This window comes from Phyllobates terribilis, unplaced genomic scaffold (genome assembly GCF_046119375.1).
Source record: "Phyllobates terribilis strain yellow unplaced genomic scaffold, ASM4611937v1 Scaffold_6727__1_contigs__length_42475, whole genome shotgun sequence".
NCBI classification, from domain to species: Eukaryota; Metazoa; Chordata; class Amphibia; order Anura; family Dendrobatidae; genus Phyllobates; species Phyllobates terribilis.
In genome coordinates, this window is record NW_027369469.1 from 1 (window position 1) to 20903 (window position 20903).

Consider the following 20903-nt stretch of genomic DNA (forward strand, 5'->3'; position numbering starts at 1 on the left):
TAATAAATGGGAGTTACATTGGTTTGAGGGGAGAGAGAGTTTTTTCTTTGACTTTCTTTTGGGAGTTTCTTATTCTTGGTTTTTGAGAGAGAACAACCAGCCCTTCTTTGTTTTTGCCTTTTGGGATTGAACATCAAGACGGAATTTCTACGCTAAATTGATTCGGAGACTTGGTATTATCGTTCTAGCCTTTATCAACTTGGATTATTGTTTTGTATTGAGATTGGAGTTTCTTGTCTCCCGGTATTATTGCATAGTCCATATATATTGTTGGTTAGTTTAAATCATTTGATTATGTCTTTGATCATGCTTGGCTAAATTCCTATTTCTAAGGTTATGATGATCCAGACAATGCGAATTTAGATAGAATTATACTTTTGCTTGAGTTGAAATATTGTTGATTTGTTCCTAGAAGTCTTATGCCCATTTTAGTCTAGGCTAATTGGATCTTATTAGAGTTTGAGACTGAGAGGTGATAACAATAATAGGTAATCAGGTAGGGGTTTGAGACTGAAAGGTGATAACTTTTACCAGAATCCTAGGAATTGAACCTGAGTGTTATTTGTGCGAGAGCAACTTAATTACTCTTGAGGATACTAAGTCGTCATATATGTTCTAGGTTTAGGTTGATTTAGCGGAGCGTGAAAGCGAATGTTATTTCAGTTTATATCTAGACTCCAAGTGCCTAATGAGTTTGAATGAGATTAGCTCTGCGCGACAACGATTTCTAGTCTAGTTTAGACACATTTACTATCGTCCGAAAGGAGTTAGTGAATTACCTTCAATAATTAGACTAGATTCAGATGGAGTTTGATTTTATTTATTGAAGCATTGTCGCGCTGATCCTTAACCTTAGACACATTTATCCCATATATCTTCTATCTCTCTTTTATTTGCTTTCCTAGTTGTTAATCAGTTTGATTTCCGAATATCATATATTTTCGGTCTAACACATTTGTAGTTATTTCAATTAATATTACATTGATCTCTGTATATCGACACTTTATTACCAAAACTAACCCCGTACACTTGCAGATAGGTTTTAGCCACATCATTATCCCAAATCTCTTCAAATCAATACAGACACATAATCTCTCCAAATCTCTCTCTCTCCTTTCCTTTTAATTGAAATTTTTCTATACAGATCTCAAATTTATTTAATAAAATTAAGAAGTTCTACTGCATTCAAGAGTATTGTCGTACATACCTTCAATTTCTATTGCATCCTATTTTATTGCATCCAGAACGAATGGAGAAATACTACACAGTTTGTGTAAAAAGAAACCACCCCGAGGCCGGTGGAGATGAAGACAAGACGATGGTGATAGTAGTCCATTGCCATAAAACCAGTCTGAGGAGCCTAGATTGTGAGAGCGTCTACAACAACTTCCCTTACTGAACTGCTCACTTTTGCTCGATGCTGATGCACCTCTCCAGTGCTTACTTCTTAGCTCTTGTATATTAATTTCATAAATTTGGGTTTTTTTTGATAAGAAACAAAAAGGGTTGCTTGATGGAAATTGACCTCACTTCGCTACTGAGGAGTACAATTGACATTTCCAAACATTATGACTTCGGCTCGGTTTAGTGATATTAATAGTATTGTCTATTTCTGCTACACTTGTTATTCTTTGGTACCCAACAACTTCTCTAAGGAATTGAGAACAGTAAATACAGGTGTTTGATTTTTTGTTGATTACTATATCCAATTTCCACACAGATGCTGCAAACATAAAAATTGAAAACCAGATGTTCTAAAGCAACACCACCAACTATATATTTTAAACTATCCAATTTCCAGAATGTTGCACACATCAATATTTGAAATTGCACTGCAAACCTGATGTGCTAAGTAATACCAAGTACTAAACTAAATTTTTGAATAGCACAATACATACTTCCAAATACCACTGAACATATCAAAATTGAGCTTCTAAACTTGTAGACGATTTCTTCGTTATGCATACAACCCTCAATCTCATCACTATCCAGACAGAATCGTATTCTACAGCAGTACAAATAGCTCAAAACCATCACCGACATACTTAATGAAACCATAAACCATTGCAAAGTCCACAATATATTTTGTAGAAAAATGCTGAAGTTTGAGAAAAACAAATTCTGTTGATACACAACTAAATAATGCAAGAAAAGGTGTTTCCTAGAATCATAATTGCAAGTCATGAAGTAGTTGCACGCACCTCCCACCATAAGTCATTATTAATTATAGACCTACATAAAGAAAATAGAGTTCATAGGTTAAATTAAAAAACATTTATCATATAATCAATACAAAAAGTAAAACAAGGATAAACAATATACATACCAAGAGTTAAGTTTGAATTATTACTATGACACATCAAATCAAAATGATTAAGTCCCATATTGATATCATGTAGATAATGATTTTTTTTTTGTTAAGCTTGAAAGATACTTCTGTATCCAATCTAAAATAAATATCTTAAAAAACATACCTGGCTTGTAATATTTAACCTCTTCAATGGTTGAAAAGAAGGAAGATAGTAATGATCTCTATTGATTGTTCCTGAAAACAAAATCTCAAGTTAATTAGAAAGATTATCTCTATTCTAATTTCACTCCTTCAACTATAAATACATACTTTTACTGGTTGATTTGCAATGCTCCCTTGCCTCTTCTTGTTCTTAATATATTTTTTTCTTACCTGGCTGATCTTCAAGACTTCCAACAAATTTTTTTCTCTTCCTCTTATGTAATATCTCAATCCAACTTTGCAATCTTCTTCCTCCTTTTTGTTCAGTTTTTTCTTTTCTTTAAAACAACATTATAAGGAATTGTAGAATCCTCAAATTGGACACTTTCATTAAGGTCCAGAACTAAGCTAGTAGACTCTTCTAGTTTCATGCTTGACAACATCTTATCAACCTCGCTAACTATATTATGCAGCTTGTTTTCTAACAATAAGGAAGTTTCATCAAAATTTGCAGCTCGTGAAGCTAGACTGACAAATTCCCGTCACAAAGATCTATATCTCCGAGTTGTATTCAGTTGAGGATCCTCAACAACAACTCTCCCGCTAATATCCTTCACGGTACCACTCCGTCCTTCCTTAGTTCATCGCTTTAAAATATACTTCTCAGGAATTAATTTTATATTCACTGTGTCAAGTACCTTTAACGCATGAGCACATAGTATTCCAAGCCTCTCAAACAGTTTGCAACTACATGTAACCGTTTGAGTTATAGGATCGCCAATAACTATACATTTCATTTCATCAAGAGAGACATCATCAGAATTTTAAACTGCAACTACATACTCATTACATAACCGACCTGGCTTAATATATGCATCTATAGACCAATCATACTCTTCTTGAAAGGTTTCAAACATCTTATGAGTGTAAATTTGACCTGCTTGTTTAAGTAATGGTGTCCTCGTCATTTTCATTCTAGTCTATTTCTCCCGAGAAGAAAATTCAGAATGTATCTCATTTGGAATTTTTTCGAAGAACTCGCTCAAAATGCTTAAAGAATCTCATTATGTCCATTTCACTGTGCAAATAATCCTTCAAGTCTTTATTGAAATTTTCACTTAATTGTGTGCTTCGCATTCCAAAAGACAACACATCTTTCTTATAACATTCTTCCCATTTCTCATTCAAGGCATAAATGCTTTCCAACCAAGAACCTTTTTCCACTTATAAACACAATGCATCAAAAGCTTCCTCGAATTCATCTACTTCATGACAATCATACATACAAGCCTAGAAATATTCAAGAACATTTGATCCATCCTGAATTAAGTGCTTTATTGCATTTTGCATTATATGCCATGTACATAATCCATGCGAAGTATCTGACATAACTTAACCAATAGCCTTTCCCATAGCGAAGTCTTGATCCGTGAAAATGGTCTTTGGCTTCTTATTTTCATGTGTTGCTAGAAAAGTTTTGAACAACAATCTAGAAGACTCTGCAGTTTGATCATATAACAATGTAGCTCCAAAAATAACAAGCTCCTGATTAATGCCAACAAAGACACCAAGAGGTCTATGCTCCTTGTTTGTACCAAATGTAGTATCGAATACAACTATTTCACCCAATGAAACATAATCAATAAGCATTTTTGCATCTGCCCAAAACACATTAGTCATTTTCTCTTCTCAATCCAACTGAAATGAAGGATTTTCTACTGTTTGCATATGAGAGTACCTTAGTAAACTTCCAGCTTCACCATACAGTAAACTTCGTTAGCGCTTATTTTGTAGATAATTTCGATGATCCTGATGAGTGTACCCTAGATTAGTTGACTCCCCCTAGATGTGCACCAAGGAACTTATGAGCATCTCTTGACATAATTCCAATGTCGACCGCATAAACAATTTCGGTTGCTTGAGCTTCTGATATTCTTCTATGTAATGTCAACAAGTGGACCGTTTCCGAAAAATGTGGTGGATGATTGTGCTTAGCAACAAAATCATGAAATTTATATTTCTTTGTTTCAATATCCAATACACAACCAAGCCGCGCTTTACAACCCGTTCTTGTCCAGCCCCTTTGCAATGCCATGATGACCCTACTTAGCACATACAAATCTTCTTGAACTTACTTCTCCACTCTTATTCTTATTCTCATAGGCTTTGCTAACATTAAAACCCATTCTCCCTCCATATTTCAACCAAAAATTCCATACATCATCAACTGAGTCAAACTCCATACCTATTCGAGGAATACATTTTATAGACGTCTCCATATCAATAACATCTGTCTCGTAGAAAAAGCAAAGCAAGACCGAGCCTTTTGACGATGTTGTCAATTGAAAAAATGGAGAACTCCGTAGACAGTAGATGAGAAAGATAAATGAACAATGGAATTTGCTTAATATATAATTATCTTAATTATATTCATTTATCTTATTTATAACAACTTTCCTTAAATTATTCTAACAATTAATGGAGTGGAATGGAGAGATTACAGGCTGAGATTATAAAATTGGATTTTGATTTTATTAATAATTAATATAATTCAATCCTGACTATTGGATACAATCAAAGGATGAGATTGTTTAAACTTCATGCATAAGTTTGGTAGGAACTCTATGGAAACTAGACCGGGAAATGGTGGCTCATTTAAGTTGAAACATTGAAATCATCAGAGGTGGCAGTAAGGCTCTCTTTAATTTTCTATAAGGGAGTATTGAATGCTCTATTCCTTGTAATTCTCTGTAATCCTATCTTTAATTTTGTTGAATGGAGAAGTAAATGCCTTGTATTTGAGCAGTTTAAAGGTATTTATTCTCTTGTAAAAGGTGTAATTAATTCAGGGTATTTTAGGGAGAAATAGAACCCAAATCCGTGTGCTTGTAATTCTTGCTTTTGATTGGTTGTTAAAATTGATCGATTGAATTTAATTGGCTCAACTACTATAAAGTTACTGTTCATGAAGAATGCATGTAATTAATGCAAAATCACCCACATTAACTCTCCTTAATCTGCGTGCAAGTGCCTATTTCAAACTCAGAAATCTGGTCAGAGAGTAGCATTCTTAAAATTTTAATACTATTTTTATAATTAAATATAAAGATATCCTATAAAGAAAAATATGAAATGACTAAAATAAATTACGCATATTATCACAATCCATACTATATGCTATAATCATGCGTTAATGAGGGTTTAAATGAGAATGGAGAATGAATCTGGACAGTCCATTTAAACAACCCCTGCTAGCGAGTGTGCATCGTCACGTAAAGTAGTGTGCATTGTTTCGCCATGAGAGTGTGTGCATTATTAGGAGTACAATTGTGCATGACATCTTCCTTAAATGTGCATCATTTTCTTATTATTAATGCGTTCATTGTTTTGCCTTAATAATATATTTATTTGGAAATGAGTATGGATTGGTTTGCAATGAGTGAGTGTGCATGGATGTGAATATAAGTGTGCATTAGTTTTGCCTTGAGTATGCATTAGTACGCATCATGTTTGCCTAGAATGTGCATCCGATTTGTTTGTGAGTGTGCATAATTTTTGTCATGAGTGTGCATACTTTGTTATAAGTGTTCGTTAGTACTTTACCCTGAGTGTAAATAGGTTTTTCCTTGCATGTGCATATGTTTTGTCATAAGTGCGCAAAAGTTTTGCATTGATTGTCGATTGTGCATAGATTTCCTTGAGTGTGCATCATTTGCTTGTCAATTTGTGCACACTCTATGACTAAAAGTTAGTAAAGATCTTGTCAACAGTGTATAGATTTATTTGTGCTTGTGCATAAGTTTTGTAATGCACAATTAAATGTTAGATTTAAGGGTCATAAACCGGCCCTACGAACCGTGCACACTTACAAAAAAATCGAGCACAATTGACAAGATCTTATTAGACTGTAATTGAATTGAAATTAACAGTGTACTGTATTTACCTTAAGTATGCAATTGAATTGAATCTAACTGTGAATTACAACAAACTTAGATCATACTAGACTGCAATTGAATTGAAACTAAAAGGTACAAGTAAAAATAATTGAATTTCCCCCAAAGAACACCGGTAGCAAGAAAAGAATGAGTAATAAATTGTTATGGAAGATAATCGTCAAATTTTGCGTTCCCGTTCTTCATTTTCTTCTTCTCGAATCCAAGGATTGAAGCACAAGAAAGTCCGTGCTATCAGATGGAATGATCCCACATGTTAGAGTTCCTTGAATTTTGATAGTGATAAACGCTCATCTAAGGAAGTGTAAGTGAGTGAAGGTTTGCAGGTAATGTACTATTTTAGGGAAGTAAGCATTTCAGGAAAGCGTGAAGATAGTAAGGGAAGCGTGAAGATAGTGAGGGAAGCGTGACAATAGTAAGAGAAGCATGAGATGGAACGAGGGACAAGTTCCAGAGCTTGAAGAAGGCCGATCATGGAAAATTGCGTAGAGCAAAAACCGGGTAGGTGAATCCTAACTGATTTGGAATGGCCGAATGGAGATATTAGAAATCATAATCAAATAAGCGGCTATTAGAATAAGGTTTTTAAGATTACATATTCTAGTTGTAACTGATAATAATATGTCTATTAAACTAATAAGGGAATTCACAAATTTAATATTAGTTTATAGGATATAAGATTATCGTAGGAAGTATCTTATGATCCGATATAAATAGTGCTTCGATTAGAGATTAAATGGTGTGGTTGAACAATAGAGAAAACATAGCCTAGACATAGTAAAGAGAGAACAATATTGTAAGGGTTAAGTTCGGGTGTGAGTGAGAGAAGAGATTAGTGAGTGTAATCCAAGCTCTTTTTTTGTAACGAACCATATCAATAAAGTATTGTCTGAAAATCGTTCTAGTGAAGAACAAGAAGGTAGTGGTTTTACTCAAGATAGTTTTGTTGAGGTTTCCACTCTACATAAGGAGTATTCATCACATCAAGTGTTTAGTCATATTCCGCTACAACAATCTCAGAGAAAGATTACTCATTTCCTTGTGAACAAAATGACGATACAATCCAACAATTGGTATCAGAGCTTGGTACCTTTGTGAAAACCAAACACTGAAAAGATATCGCCAAGCTCAACAATCAATGGCTCCTTCGGAAAGCCTCCAATCCTCAAGACCGGCGAATATGATGGTGGGTTAAGTAGTTCGAGTCCCATGTGTGTTCCCTAAGGTCAGCTATGGAAAGTTGTCGAGTATGGAAACGAAAAGGTATGGGTGGACGTGGCAAAGAAGCTATGCAAAGAAGATAATCTACATGGCTCTTGGACCATTTGACTTGGGGAAAGTTCTCTGATACAAATCAGCACATGAAATATGGGAATCATTGAAGAGGATGTACGGAGGAAATGAATATGTAAAAAAAATCACATCCTTGCAGTACTAAAAGACTGCGACAATGTGGTCCATCAGAAAGGAGAGACCTTTGGAGGAGTTTCATTCTCGATTCTAGGGGTACGTAGGACAACTGGAGTTCTTAGGAGAAGTTTTGCTAGACTGAAAGATCACTCGTCCATTCCTTCAAGCGCTAAATTCAAAATGGGATGCAATCTCCCTCGCCTTTCAAGCTCAAAACGACATTAAAACCATCTCCTTGGAGGATCTTGTCGCAAGACTTCAAAGCAATACAGGGATACAACAAAGGAAAACAACCCAAAGGGAAACACAGAAATCTCAAAGCATCGAACTAAAGATTGAAAAGGCTTTCAATTTGGCTCAGATGAAAGGTGGAGAAGAGGACATTGACGATGAAATCGCTCTTATTACACGAGCATTCAAAAAGGTATCAAAGGGAAGTTGCGACACACAGCGTACTTATGAGGGCAACAAGGATATGAAGGAAGTGATATGCTACCACTGTTAGAAGAAGGGACACTTTGCAAGATATTGTTTCAAGAAAAAGGTTAAAGAACCACCCGTACAAGCTGGGAAGAGTGCTATGGTGGCGACATGGGGAGAATCTGATTTAGACAAGGACGTGTCCCTGCCAACATGATACATGTGTCTAATGGCGACCGAGGATCCGATAGAGGGAGAGGTAACAAAATCCATGCTTTTAGTCAATTTAAAAGCAAAATCTAAAGAGCATCTTATTAATCTTATCATAAAATTAGGTAACAAAATTGGGGTACTTTCAAGTGTTGTTGAGGAGAAGGAGGAAGTTATCTCAAATCTGTTCCACGACAATAAAGTTTGGGTAGAAAAGGTGAAGAACCTAGAGAAAACCTCCCCCTCGACCTCGGGGACATTTACTAAGTGCCCTAAACTGGACGATGAAGTCTCTTCCCTAAATAAGAATCTGAAAATTCGGATATCTCTTAAAGATTCGTTGTTTCTTTCCAAAACCAAATTAATAAATGAAATATAAACTCTTAAGCTTGATGACGGAAGGAAAAATCATGTCTGGAAAGCAGAACAACAAAAAGAAAATTTTACAAGGAAGTTTGTTTCTCGTCCTAGACTAGGCTACACAGAACCTTCCGTAGGTCAAACCAAGGAAAGGTCAAATAATGTGAGAAACATTTCTAAAATCCTTACCAAACCATGTAAAGGTCCATATTGTGGAAAAAAACATGGTAAGACAAAAGGGAAGGAACAAATTCTCTCAAGTTTGACTAAACCATGGTTTGATGGACAGAAGGCCTACATCATGTGGCTTAGTGAAGTCCAAAATTAGAAACCTTCCAAGATGGACTTCCAGGCACGTAAAGAAAATAAGCCAATATAGCCGAGCCAGAGTAAATGCGTAAACCTGATATCTTATAGAGTTTGCTGATATTGTGGGAAGTAAGTTCATTACAAACATGAATGATATGCTAGGATGTGTATGATAGAAAGAAACAAAATTATCTATGCTACCCTAAGGATAAAATGACACTAACAATTAAAAGGGAAATACATGCTAAAGTAACTAATCTGAAGAGTGTCACCCCTAAACTGAATAACCCTAAGCTTACTTGAGCATGTAAAAACTACCTTTATACATGCACAGGAAGTGACGAAGAGTTCCTAGCATATAGATAGTTCTTGCTTAGGCCACATGACAGGAAACAGGAACTGCTTTGTTTCACTTCAACAATGCTCTGGCGGAGCAATCACTTTCGGAAACAAAAGCGAAGGAGAAATCACAGGTATAGGAAAGGTAAAGATCTCAAATCATGTCAGCGTGGAAAGTGTCAACATGGTAAACAACCTCAATTTTGATCTTCTAAGCGTAGCTCAACTATGTCAAGGAGGCAAAATGCGGTAGTCTTCAGCATAAAAAGGTTGTTCTGTTATAAATGTTGAGACATGAAAGATTGTTCTCAAAGGCTTGTGTAACGGAAAAGTATACCGAGTAGAGCCCTCATTCATCCCTGATAGGAAATTGTGTCTTGCGTCTCTCAAAGTTGAAGGTGAGCTATGGAATAAAAGATTTGGGCATGCCATCCTTATGTTTCTGGCCAAACTTTACTCAAACGAATTGGTAGAGTGGCTACCAAAGATAGAGGCCCAGAGTGATCAGGTGTGTAGTGCGTATGTAAGAGGTAAGCACCGCCAAACCACCGAATCTCATACACATGTAGCTATGGGGGCCCATGCGGTCTCTTAGTCGTTGTGGAAATAGGTATGTATTCGTCATTGTCGATGACTACTCCAGGTACACATGGACCAACTTTCTCTCCTCAAAGGAGGACGTTTTCTCTTAGTTCGTGGTATGGAAGAAGCGTGTTGAGCTTAATATTGAGAAGCTTCTAAAGGCCATTTGTACTGAAAATAGAATGGAATTCGACAATTCCTAGTTCCTTTTCCTCTGCAGGGATAGCGGTATAGATAACAATTTCTCCGCACCAATAACTCCTCAACAAAACGGGGTGGTAGAGAGGAAGAACAGAACTCTGGAACACATGACACGAACATTTCTAAACACTAGTAGGCTACCCAGAAACTTATGGGTAGAAGCACTCAATGCATCCTGCTACATCCTGAATAGAGCATTCCTAAGGCCCTTGATCGAAAACACCTCCTACGAGTTAGTAAAGATAATAAAACCAAATGTAAGTCACTTATGTGTCCTTGGATGCAAGTGCTTTCCACACATCAATGAAAAGAAGAACTTGCAAAAATTTGATGCAAGGAGTGGCATTAGAATCTTTGTAGGGTACTCGTCCCACAATAGTGCTTACAAGATCTATAGTCAGAGAACCAGAAATGTTGAGGAAAGTGTCCATGTGAAGTTTGAAGAACACAACATCGTAGGAGACGAACTGCAAGATCCCGACGCCCCTCCACTCGAATAAGAAGATAACTTCCCATTCTAGAAACAACGGGTATGTTGCCAAGAGAAGATGAGGAATCACTCCAAGGAAATACTTCTCAAACAAACAATTTCACTCAAGAGATGACTAATGCATCTGAACCCGCTCAGTCAGATACTCAGGAACGCATCCCTCTTGACACATCACAGGAAGGAAGCACCTCTTAGGCACCTAACAGCTTGGTACTCGACTCCGTATTCCTCCAATATGGATGAACGACTATGTGAGTCGTTTCACTTCCATGCAAGAAAAAGGCCCAAACTCTCCTCAAGAGGTAAGCAAAGAGGCAAGCATCCCTGAACATTACTCTTATGCCTTCACTGTGTTTGTTACCCTGACAAAATCAAATAATGTCAGTGAAGCACTGAATATCTAGAACGGGTAAAGGCCATGCAAGAAGAGCTTCATCAGTTTGAAAGGAACAAAGTGTGGTGATTGGTACCAAGGATAATTTATCGAACCATCATTAGAACAAAGTGGTTATGTAGGAACAAGCTGTATGAAAGGGAGAGGTGACTAGGAACAAGGAAAAACTTGTTGTCAAGGGATATAACCAACAAGAGGGAATAGACTATGACGAGACCTTTGCTCCCGTCGCATGACTAGAGGCAATCTGACTTTTAATTGCCTATTCAGCACATCATGGATTCAAGCTACAACAGATGGACGTCAAGAAATCCTTTCTTAATGGTGTTATAAAAGAGGAAGTATACGTAGAGAAAACTCCAGGTTTCGAGGATCCAAAAAATCCACATCACGTATACATCCTAGAAAAAGCATTGTACCAGATCAAACAAGCACCAAGGGCCTGGTATGAAATATTGTCTCAATTTCTTCTCTCCCATGGTTACGTACGAGGAGGACTCGACAAAAACCTATTCCTACTAAGGGAAGGAAAGAACACTCTGGTTGTGGAGGTCTACGTGGATGACATCATCTTCGGGTCTACGAACGATTCCCTGGTCAAACAGTTCACAATGGTTATGGAAAATGAGTTTGAGATGAGCGTGGTTAGAGAACTATAATTGTTCCTTGGATTACAAGTAATACAAATAGAGGAAGGCACAGAAGTCCATCAACAAAATTACATTCAGGAGTGCATCAAGTTCGGAATGACTGATGCCAAGCTGTTCTCAACACTTATGTCTATAAACGACTAGCTAGGGAAGGATGACGTTGATCAAACGTTATACAGGGGGATGATTGGCTCGTTGCTTTATCTAGCGACAAGTAAGCCAAATATTATACATAATGTGTGTTTATGTGATAGATTGCAAGTAAATCCAACAGAAACACACATCAAGACAGTCAAAAGGATACTTCAATATCTTAGGGGGATGAATGGCCTATGAATCTGGTATCCTAGGGGAGGAGATCTAAATCTTATAAGGTACATGGATGCATACTTTGCAGGGAATGGAGTTGATAGGAAGTCTATCTCATGCATTACCTAATTCCTTGGACCTTGTCTAGTATCTTGGGGATCAAAGAAGTAACATCCGTGGAACTCTCCACAACTGAAGTCGAGTATGTCGTCGCAGCAACATGTTGTTCCCAACTCCTATGGCTCAAGCAACAACTAAGTGACTTTGGTATTTTAATAAAGTATGTCATAAATATCTCTAAGAATCATGTGCATTACTCAAATATCACTTCCTTCGGAAGTGGGTGGACAAAGGAATGGTGACAATGGAATTTTGTCGCACGGAGTATCAAATTCCTGACATCTTCACAAAAGCACTGAACAAGGAACCGTACAAGAAATTATAAATAGAACTCGTTATGATTTCTCTCAACTAATTGTTTTCCTTCTATGAGTGCCCCTAATGTTGGTGAAGATTAGCAAATTTATTCATTACTTAATTGATCGTCACAAAAGTCATGCTTAATTTTCACTTACTTGATATGAATTTGTGCCCTTCATGTCAACACTATAACTGTATGTTTCATGCTCTTAATTGAACTTTTTCATTGATAAGATTGTGTGTTTATATGCAAAAAGTTTTATTTCGGACGAAAAGAATCCTCTTGATGACTTTTTATCCCAAGGTTACAAACACAAGTGACGGAGGAAATCTACAGCCGACCCTAGCCTTTTGTAATAGAAAAGTTATGTGAGCCCACCCTATACTATTATGATGATAAACCACATTCATGAATATGCCTTTATTAGTATTTTGTGTAACGGCCTCCTTGTAACACCGTCTTGGTGCCGATACCCCCAAAATGTTACACTACTTCACCATCGCTACAACAAACGCGCAAGAAAGTGAAAGGTCGGATTTTTGAAATTCATCAGTAGGGGGCTGTCTCTTAATGAACGTGGGAAAAAATTGCAAATATGATCTTTGGAGCTAGTGAATGAACGAATGGAAAAACAACCGCTTGGGTAAAAGGAATACATATCGATTTGACGGCTTCATGAAGAGTCCATGCAAGAAAAGGTGCAAGATTAATTAACACATGTGGAAATAAAACCCAAACGCCAACAACCTTCTGTCACCTTCCTTATTCCATCTCTTCACCATCTCCAAAACAAACCTCCCAAGAATTTCTCACCCAACTCACATAACCTCTCAACTACAATGGCGTCTTCATCCCTACAGTTTGACCCAGAAGAATTCTGAACCAAACTCTTAGCCCTCGGCGTTGACATCACCAAACTTGTAATCCCCAAAGAATAACTAAACCCAACCATTTTGAACCATCCAGCACCGAAACCATAAACCCAGTCGTGTCCAATGACAAATCAATGATGACCTCCGATGCCACCATTACAGACCCCGAAATACTTGTCAAAAATCCAAAATATGCCTTGGTGGTCTATCAACCAAAGAAAACCTCATCCACCGTTACTGAACCTACATCTCCACCAAGAAACCCTAAATGTAACCCCGACCCGATAAAACAAGAAGAACAGAGCAATCAAAACCCAGACGAAAACATCACAGACACACAAAAAGCATCTACTGAACAACTCAAACAAGATTCACCACCACCAATTTTAACCCAAACAGTAGCTGAATCAATGCGTGAACTGGAAGAAGAATTGATGGAGAATGAAGCAGAGGCGAAGAAACAGAAAATCCGGCCCCAAAGCGGGGATGAAAGAGAACACCTGCTACCCCATTCAAGAGGAAGACTAGAGCCTCATCCAGAACTTCAACCGTCTTCATAGACTCCGGTGAAGAGAAAGAATCCTTACTGAAGAAGATGAAGGTCAAAAAGCCACCGAGAAGGTTGACTAGAGGAACAATCGCAAAATCTGGGAAGGCAAAGGTTGAGGTAGTGAGTAAAGTCTCCCTGGAAGTCATTACCCGTCCAATCATCAAAGAAATGGTCTACACATTTGAGTTCTTGAAAGAGAATGGGTTGAAGACCGTGCATGAACTCATTGATCACCAACGTTTGGTGAACATCTTCTCTACAAAGGCCTCAATGAACGCGTCTCTTATTTGTGAGTTATATACTTCTCTGTCTCTTGAAACTAATTCATCTGGCATGGTAGCATCGTACAAAATTGGGAACACTTCCCTTGTATTTACGAGTAGATAATTAGGAAGTATATTGAATGTGCTACATGACGGGTACAAAGTGTATGCTAAAGGGGGTTGGTATTAGGACACGAAGGTCACTGCAGTATGCACTGTTTCTGGCGACCCTAAAGCCATGGCCACAAGGGACGTGTCCATCAACCTCATGCCCACAACTTCTAGACTTGCCCACTGTTTGATGCTTTTGAACATCATTTCAAGGGAGAAAAAGAAGAGTCAACTATTGGTTCAGGACGTTCTACTTATGGATAAATTGCTAATAACGACAAGACCAGCCTCCCAAAGATGATGACGAGACACATGGCGCACGTGCGAGGTACCAAATCCCATGGCTTACCCTTCCCCTCTGTAGTAAGGAAAATACTTGAGTATCACGGTATCAATAAGGAAGGGAGTGGGGAACAAATATACAATAAAGAACTGGGGGAAGCAACTCTGAAGAAAATGTTGTTTCAACTGGGAGAACAAGGATGGGGACGTGTCCGTGGGACAAAAAGTAAAGGGAAGGGAAAGACTGACAAACATGAAGACATTTAGGAACGGCTTGAGGAGCTTCCACATAAAGTTGATGTGGATACACGCCTGAGGCAACTATGTGAGATGAATGCCTTGCTTGCTGAACAGGTTGGACGTCTGAACCGCAAAGTGCCGAGCTTACATGAAGACATCCTATTCTTCAAGACACGCAAGGAGCCCACGAATATCCAGTCCTTAATCGATGAGAAGTCTTAATCAGACTGATCCTTTCCTCACAGTTGTCCTGATCCCGTTCACAACCCAAGCTCATAACTTCTTATCCGTTCTTGGTTTCTTTTTCACTTTTTTCTATAAGTGCTTTCTTGTTGATGGAATTGTCCGTTTATGTGTGTTGTTAACTGTCCGTAAATAGTGTCGGTAAGTGTGGATACTTTTTCATTCTATGGAACTCGTTATTTTGAAGTATTAGTGTGGTTATCTTTTGTGTAATGGTTTTATGTTACTTTTTGATGATGACAAAAGGGGAAAATATTAGATAGGTTAACCTATTTAGGGGGAATGAGTTGCTAGAGACTCTAGGAGTATTGATCGTATGGGGAGTAATTAAGTGCTAAAGTGAATTTGTCGGAGTCTAAGTACTGATTTACTTAGGCTTAGTTTTTAGTTTAAAAGGTTAATAGTGTTTGTCATCATCAAAAAGGGGAAGTTGTTAGAGTTCCTTGAGTTTTGATAGTGACAGACGCTCATCTAAGGAAGTGTACGTGAGTGAAGGTTTGCAGGCAATGTGCTATTTTAGGTAAGTAAGCATTTCAGGAAAGCGTGAAGATAGTGAGGGAAGCGTGATGACAGTAAGAGAGGCATGAGATGGAATGAGGCACGGGTTTCGGAGCTTGAAGAAGGCCGGTCATGGAAAAACGCGTAGAGCAAAAAGCAGTTAGGTGAATCCTAACTGATTTGGAACGACTGAATGGAGATATTGGAAATCACAATCAAATAAGAGGCGATTAGAATAAGGTTGTTAAGATTAGATACTCTAGTTGTAACTGATAATATTATATCTATTAAAATAATAAGAGAATCCACAAATTTAATATTAGTTTATATGATATAAGATTATTGTAGGAAATATCTTATGATCCGATATAAATAGTGCTTCGATTAGAGATTAATCGGAAACACAACCAAGGCTTAGAAAAGAGAGAACAATATTGTAAAAGTTAAGTTCCGGCGCGAGTGAGTGAAGATATTAGTGAATGTAATCCAAGCTCCCTTTTGTAACCAACCATACTAATAAACTATTGTTTGAAAATCCTTATAGTGAATAACTGAAATGGAGTGGTTTTACTCAACATAGTTTTGGCGAGGTTTCCACTCTAAATAAGGAGCGTTCATCACATCAAGTGTTTAGTCAAATTCCACTACAAAAATCTCAAGAAACGATTACTCCTTTCCCTGTAAACAAACGACAATATAATCTCACACCACCCACCCATAAGAATTGAACTTTAACCCAGTATAAATCGACAAAGTCTTCAACAGTGCAAGAATCAAGCTTGGGGAATGAACTAATAATTTGGAAACTCTCTAGCTCAGGAGAATTTAGCACGAGAAGCGCGATTCAACTCACTAAAAACTGTGACATGACTTCCGACTCCTCCATTTTTACTAAAATGTGGAATCTTAATATTCCACCGAAGATTAAAAATTCCCTTTGGAAATCCCTGTCTGACTGTCTCCCTACAACAGCAAGACTGAACAGATTCTTTAACCGTGTTCCAAACATCTGCACACCTTGTAATGCTTAGTCTGAAACTACTTCTCATTTTTTCTTCCAATGTCCTGTCACTACTAATATGATCTCCACCCTTGAACAACGCACAGCTAAGAAAATTAAGTACATCTTCACGAACAATTTTCTGCATGACTTCTAATTCTTCATCAGTAACAACAGTAATATGGACCTTATATATATCTTATGGTTTGAATTATGGAAAGATGGAAATAGGATGATTTTTGATAATACTAATAGTCCAAAAAATAATCCCATCGACATGGAATTTATATCATTTCATTCGTGGACGGCGTCTAAAGAGTTCAATTCCATTAAAAAGGTTCATACAAAGACTAATCACACTAATTCTGGTACACATACAAAGCCAGTTTATAGTACTCCCCATAGCCGGAAACGGAGGAAATTTGGAAGTGCTTGGATCAGACCACCTCAGGGGTGGTATAAAATTAATTTCGACGCATCCTTTCTTCCTAATGCAGAGTCTTATATTAGTAATGTCATTCTTAATTCAAAAGGAGAAGTCATCAAAATTTTGCGCAATAGTATCAAATCTCGCTCAGCCATCCAAAGCGAGACAACAACAGCTCTGCAAGGGATCAAGCTGGCTCAACAGCTGAATTTACAAAACATCATTTTAGAAGGCGACAACTTAGCCGTTATTAATGCCATCCGTAAAATTTGGCAAGTACCTTGGAGCATCCAAACAGTCATTCAGGATATCCTCATTGCGCTTCAAACCTTCAAGGGAGTAAGGATTTTCCACTGCTACAGAGAAAACAACATGACTTCTGCTTTTATAGCATCCAGGACTGCAGAGAATATTGATCTTGAATATCTAGCGTCATTATGTAATTCTTGCAACTTTCGAACTGTACCTGATTCTTATATCAGGACTTTGCGAGAGAGGCTGCGAGTATCGCAACCTTGTCTCCTTAGTTTTCTTTTAGCTTTTGTAAGCATTATCAAGCATGGTAATGCGGGATTGCCTCCAGGTTAGAAGAATCCCTTTGTTCACCTTTATCAAAAAAAAAAATTTAAAAAAAAAATTAGAGCGTCTCCCGTTGTTAAATTTTAGGTTTTGGATTTGTTTTTTCGAAAGAGGCTGCTGGATGTGTTTAATTTCCCAAATCAAAATTATTTAGGAATTAATAAAGCATTGAATTAATATTTTAACATTCACATGAAGGTTCGGTTATTTTTTCCATTTAGAAGTTGGTGTTATTTTTTTTACCATGGGTTGGATTATTTTATTTAATTGAACATGCTAAAAAAAAATTCATAGAAAAGCTTTATATTTTTTTCTTCTCATATTAGTTATTCAAAAAGTTCCATATATAAACCTTAGTGTATAATATCATGCAAAAAGTTCACAGAGTATTAAAATTAAGAAGTATTTTTTTAAATATCACATGGATGGACAATGAAAATTAATATACAAAATATATATCTGATAAACAATAGTCTAAAAATGATCTTCTTGTAAACCATAAGAAGTGAGACGAATTTTTAATGGAGTCTCTAATATGTCATAATCAGATTGGCGCGTGAAGGATTAAGGATTGTGCGACTCTTGGCATACATTTGAGGTCTATGGGCCATAAAATTTATTTGTTTTAAAACTGAGTTTTCTCATAAATTAAAAGTAAAAATACCGTAATCTTAATCATATTTTTATCTATTCATAAACATCAGTTTTTTTAATATTTTACAAATTTTAATAATTATATTCTCGAAATATAATCAAAATAATTATAACGAGGGATTGAAACTATTCCAGTGCATTGCACGGGTATGATTTTGGAGTATATAACTGAAATCTTATTGTGTTTTGATTATGTTATCCTAATTTAATATATGTAGTTCTTGTGTTTGTTATTTTTTAATTAATTCTGATTTATTTTTTTAATACAATTTTCGAAATTAGTTTTTTGATAAAGGATATTTTTGTTACAAGTTTGGAAAAAATCTGGAGAGGTAATTATATTTTTATATTTTTGATAGTGAGGTATATAATTTCCTAATTAGAAAACAAATCTTATCTGAATTATTATTAATTTTTACTTCTTCTTTATAATTTTATATATGATATTTTTAAGATATATTATATATTTTTATTAATCCTGATTTATCATTTTTGTAAAATTTTTGAATCTTGTATTAATCCTCATCAATTTTTCTTTATATAATTTTTAAAATCATTTTTCTTGATAAAAATATGTGCTTGTTTTTTTTATGCAAATTTCGAAAATTTTGATAAGGTAATTATATTTTATAAATTTTTGATAAAAAGATATATTATTTTCTAATCCGAAAAAGATCTTGATCTTAACTGGATTTTATTATTTTTCTTGTTTTGTTTCCCTAATTTAATATATGCCATTCTTAAGATAAATTATTTCTTTAATTAATTCTGATTTATTGTTTCTTACATAATTTTTGAAATCACTTTTTTTACGGTGATTGATTTTTTTTTTTGGCCAAAGGTAAAATCGGATATATAGCCCTAAAAGGGATAGAGTGATACAAAACAATGTCAAATCAAAGCACATATGGAGGGAAACAAGCCCCCAAGCTGTGACAATCCAACAAGAGAAAAACAAAACAAAACATCAAAGTCATAATACAGCTATACGAGCAGGGCGAAAGACAACCCCGAGCCTCATTAAAACCCCTTGGTGGAAAAACCCAGGCCTAGTGGGAAAAACCCAACAAGAAGAAAAAGAGATACCCCTGCACCGGAAACAAACAGCAAGGTTCCGAACTTCAATACAAAGGAAGAACATCAAAGCAGACATAGAAACAATCATCAGCAGAGACTCAAATCGTCCTCACAATCTCACAAGGGAATCGTCCATATAGGAGGCGAAACACATGAATCTGGATCATACGTGTAATCACCGTAGCCGGAATCCTAGTGCGCTCAAAGATCCACTCGTTTCGTGCCCGCCAGATGTGGTAAACCGTAGCAGAAAGAGCATACACCCTTGCGCGACGCCTGCAGCTCGATCCCGACGAAAGGGTCCGCAACCAAACAAGAGCGTCATCAATATGAACAACCGTGTCAGAAATCCTGAATTGCAAACGTGTTTCCCTCCAAATACCTGCAGAGAAGGGACACTCAAAGAAAAGATGGTCGTGAGTCTCAAGGCTAGCATCACAAAATCTACAACCATGAACCTCATCCAAGAATAAGAGGCAGTCATAAGTGGAAAGTCTTCCCAAAACAGCTAGTCAAAGGATAAAGCTGTTTCTGGGAGTACCATGTACCGGCCACACCTCTCTCCTCCATGGAACCTCCTCATATCTAACTCTGATCTCCTCATATGCTCTACTCACAAGGAATCTCCCAGCAAGGCACCATGAAGATAACAAGTCCTCAAAGGAACGGTCCCCGTCCAATCTCTGCAACACATCATCACGTGCCCTCAGAATAGCATGTATCAAGGATGAAGGTCGTCCCTGTGCAGACCAACTCACCACATCAGTGGTACTCAGATATCTATCATAGACCCATCTAATCCAAATCGAATCCTTCCTCTCAACAATACGCCACAACTGCTTCATCATGAAGCACCTGTTCCAAGTAGCAAGATCCAGAAGCCCCAGTCCGCCCTCAGATATAGGGGAGCAAACCGTCACCCATTTAACCAAAGGTCGCTTCTAGAGGAAGTTCCGACAAAGACGGATCAACTGCATGATAACACCTTTAGGAACCGGAAAAACAGATAGCCAGAATCCTCAACCCCCTGTAGCACAGCAGAGATCAACTTCTTCCTACCAGCAAAGGAGATATGCTTCTTTACCCAGGTGCTAAGATACTTAGCAATCCGGTCCAGAAGCGGAGCATAGTGCGGGATAGTGAGTGTATGCGGGTGAATGGGTATACCCAGATACCTAAAAGGAAAAGTACCAGGGCTAAAACTAGTGGAGTGAACAATATCAGATGCCTCTCTATTCTCTCCATCATCAGTCACCGATCCCAGATATACAGAGGACTTGCCCCTATTGACATGCAGCCCAGACCAACTACCAAACTCAGCAAGACACCACATAAGGATCTGAACAGAAGTCAGGTTTCCTTTGTAGAACAGAACGATGTCATCAGAAAATATGAGATGTGTCAATCTAGAATCCTCCCAATACTGATGATACTCAAATCTGGGTGAAGAAGTCGCTAGCCTGATCATCCTAGAGAGAATCTCCATGCATATGACAAAGAGAAGAGCAGATAGAGGATCACCTTGACGAATGCCTCTCTGACCAAGAAACTGACCATGTAAACCCCTATTGACCTTCACAAAATAGGAAACAGAAGTCACACATTCC

The 20903-nt window shown here is 37.1% G+C and overlaps 1 pseudogene; it reads right to left on the minus strand.

The window, feature by feature from the left end:
- Nucleotides 1-2994: 2994 nt before the first annotated feature.
- LOC141251134 (uncharacterized) lies at nt 2995-4547 on the minus strand (annotated as a pseudogene).
- Between the last annotated feature and the right edge of the window lie 16356 nt (nt 4548-20903).